This window comes from Pinus tabuliformis, chromosome X (genome assembly GCF_031772625.1).
Source record: "Pinus tabuliformis cultivar Carrire ecotype Pingquan chromosome X, CPIR1, whole genome shotgun sequence".
Lineage (NCBI taxonomy): Eukaryota > Viridiplantae > Streptophyta > Pinopsida > Pinales > Pinaceae > Pinus > Pinus tabuliformis.
In genome coordinates, this window is record NC_142308.1 from 546,717,091 (window position 1) to 546,721,232 (window position 4,142).

Consider the following 4,142-nt stretch of genomic DNA (forward strand, 5'->3'; position numbering starts at 1 on the left):
TCACAGGCAATCAAGGCTTCTCACAAGCCTTCCTCTCTACCCTCCAAGCTCCTATTTCCTTGCGTTGTTTCTCCTTGTGGATGATCTCCTTTCACCAAGTGTAACACTGCTCTCACACACTGGAAAACTGCGCAATCCTCAAGGAAATGATCCCTTTTGCATGCATGAGTTTTCTTTATAGGAAAACACATGCAACTGATAGTACATTGTCCTTGACTTTAATCTCAACTAGGTCTTTCTTAGAATAGACATGCATGAGTTTCTGATGAGGGAATCTTCAGTTAACTGGAGTACACTGGTTGAGTGCAAGCATGCATCAACCGACTGTTAACTCTCTATTAGTTCCTCAAACAATTTGGAACTAATTTAACTAGACTTAACTCAGTAAACTGAGTTAACTAATTACAACTAAAATATAACTCAACCTTATCTCCTTAATTCAAGGGATAATTGTTGCATGACTTCAGAAATAATTCTAACTTGAATTTCTCCAACTAATTAATTCATAATGAATTAATTAATTATTTCCAAGTAGATGGTAAGAATAAATTCGATTTTTATTCACAATTTAATTCAAGGAGAAATTAAATTGGAATATTCTAGATTCTATTTTTATCATTTCTTGTTGCTATTTTCAACATCAGGTTAGGTCATGTGGTGAATCCCCATTGGTCCACCTGTCGTACCAATAGTGCCTAGTCAGTTCCACATAATGTGCTCAGTCACCTGCCATGTGGTACCACCTCAGCGCCTAGTTAACACCTTCCACATGTTGTTGTAGGTTGACTTTGACTATGACTTTTTTCATTTTGGTCAAAACTTTAGACTGCCATAACTTTTTCATACATACTCCTTTTGACGTTTTATTTGCGCTATTATAAAACTCTCGACAATCTCTATGACTTGGTGTCATTTTTTCTAAGACTTGAGGACTTCGAATTTTGTTTTTTGTTTTTTGTTTTTTGTTTTTTGTTTTTTGTTTTTTGTTTTTTGTTTTTTGTTTTTTGTTTTTTGTTTTTTGTTTTTTGTTTTTTGTTTTTTGTTTTTTGTTTTTTGTTTTTTGTTTTTTGTTTTTTGTTTTTTGTTTTTGTTTTTGTTTTTTTTTTTTTTTTTTTTTTTTTTTTTTAAGATCAATCCTCACAAATGGACCCCAAAAGTTTACATACAAATACTAGACATGTTCTCTATGATTTACAATAGAACCCATACCCTTTGTTACTTAAAAAAGACCAAAAATATCATTATGTTGCATAAGTAAGCAAATTATATTATAAACTTCATCACTTTTACCAAAATTTTCATCCATCTATGGTGTCCTTAAAAGCAACATGTGATTTACAATGGTCACCACACTCACCTACTTAAAAAGGATACCCATATATTAACTAACCATGTTAGTGAACTTTCTTCCTATAGCTATTCTTCTTCCTGTGTGGCTTCATGGAGGGTTACAATGTGCTCCAGTTTCTCATATGTTGGTTCTTGCACAATGGTTGTTTTTTTCACAGGTGCTTTTATAAACTTCTGGTCCTTCTTGGGATGTAGCTCTAGATGGAGCTTCCAACATGTGGCTTTCTAATTTCCACCCTTGTTGCAATGGTTTTTCTTCATACAAACTTTATTTCCCTTCTTTTTCTCTTGTTATGGAAAGGGTATTTTATGTTGTGTCTCCTTCTTGGTCGACATAAATTTTATGTACAAATCCATTATTTTCCAACACTTGGGAGCAACATGGTTATTCAAACCACAATAAGGACATGGTTTTCTATGCCATAAACTTTTCTTTACATTTCCAATTTTCTTATAATAAAAAGGAACATTGGAATAGTTATACCTTGAATGGTTTTCTTTGGTGCAGGTTTGGTGAGGAGTACTTAACTTAGCTCATCCTATGAAATTATCACCTTGATTTGGAGATGACTTTCCATCACGACCACTAAAATGGTGTGATGTGCTCTCAGTCTACACTAATTCAGACTTGTTACTTGAAGACTCTTTTGCTTTTGTGGCTTTGGAGTCTCTTTCATTGATGGTCTTGGAACATTCTCCAACTTCCTCTCTAACATAGTCCAATCCTGCATATCGAGGTAGTTCTACTATTTTGATGGGATTCACAATGCCTTGCCCATTAATTCCAAGTCCTTTTTCTTCATATCCCATTTTCTTCATTAGCTTCGAGCCAAGGGCATGTAGTGTGCTTTTCAAAATCTCTAAAATCATCATCATAATTGAAAGAACATGAAATTGGAGAATTACTAGCATTGTTTACCTCATTTTCTGATTTTGGATTAGGCGAGTATGGCTTCGCTAAGCCTTCATTCCATCACAACTTTACCAAGGCCTCTTCTATGGCTTGTATCTGCAGCCACAATCTTTTCTTCTCCTCTTCTGCTTCTTGTAGCAGTATTTTCAATTCAACATTATCTACTTGAATTCTCTGGTTGATTTCCTTGAGTTCTTTGATCCATGCATTCTTCGACGATTTTCCCATATCTAGTTCAATACCTACAATCCTTGTCAGAGTTTCTCTGATGTCAAACTTGATCTGGATTCGAAAAGAAAGTGATCCCAAACTTAATCTGGTCCAAAGCCCCTTGAACAAGACCTGGATTCTTAATAGTGATCTTCTAACTTGATTGCATTATCAGGATTAAAATCTAATTAAACTTTTCAATGTGTTGATAGTCTCAAAATTCATTACTTAATGCACTTAATGATCATAATTGTGTAAATGGCATGCATAAGAAGACATGAGACAAGAAATCAATCACATAAGTAAAGAGATCACCAAGTTGGTAATGTAGTTCGCCCACAATGTGTGAGCTACATCTTTGGGTTCCACTCAACTGCATAGTTTCATCATTAAATTCTCTTCTTTGTCAGTACAAAAGGACATAACTCTCACTTCAAGTGGAAATGTGTCTCCTCCAAAGAACTCTCATTTAAAGTGGAAATGTCTCTCCTACAAAGAGAAATTTTCCTTTGAATGAACTCGCACTCATGTGGAAATTTCTCTCCTACATAGAGATGTTATTCCTCCACAATACAAGAGGAATGAACTCTCACAAAAAGTGGCATAAATTGTTCTCTATTTCTCCCAAATAAAAGGGGTTGGAATATCACATAAAGTGGCACAACTGTTCTCCCTTTTTTCAAGTTAAAGGGGCTAGAAACTCACATAAAGTGGCAAAATACCTCTTTGAATCTACTGCTAAGACCCAAGCATATATGGAAATACATGTTCTCCGTTTTAAAAATCTTGAAAGGGGAAAATCAACAATAAATGAGACTTACATTGGTTTCCATGCCAAAACACTCAATTGGAAACTCCAAACGCAACAACCATAGCACCAGCAGGTTAGTCTCGTCATTCTGCAACTTCTGACTATAGAGACGACCATCTTCTGAAAAGTGCATATATGCCTCAAAATTTGTGTTAAGCATTAATGGAAAATGTGAGCTTCAACCGTGGGCCCTTAGATTTGCTGCTTAGATCTATTATCTCTCTGCACCATTGTCTTCATCACATCATTTTGAGAATAATGATTGTAAACTAGACCACCTTCTAACAGAGTCTTCATAGGCTTCTATACATTGGTTTGTGTGCCTCTGTAGGCTGTATAGACCTCATTAATGACTAGATAGTGTCAAAAATCATGCCCAAAACTTGGGCGTGTAGACCTCCCCCTTCACACGTCGAATGGACATGATTTAAATTATGTATGTGGGCAGACATGCCAAAATCTGTTGGCTTAACCATAACTTGGAAACATTAAAACTTGATTACAATAAAATATAATATATGGTGTTTTATTGTTATGCTCGCAAACCCATATTAAACATATGTTTAAAAATAACATGAGCGTATAATGTTTTTGGGTTACGACCATAAAATATATGGTTTATGGTTATAACCCACTCTAACCACAAACAACATATAATTTTCACCTCTTGGCACACATGTTTTAATCAGTACAACATTATTTGGTTGGCATAGTTGACATTTTGTGTGGTGATTATATGGAAGTTGTGATTGCTTGGGCGGAGGTCCCGAGGTCAAGCCCACAGGCCTCCCCCAATTTTGGTATATGATGTAATATAAGGTTAAATATAGCCTCATCCATTTATACTCCAACGACTAG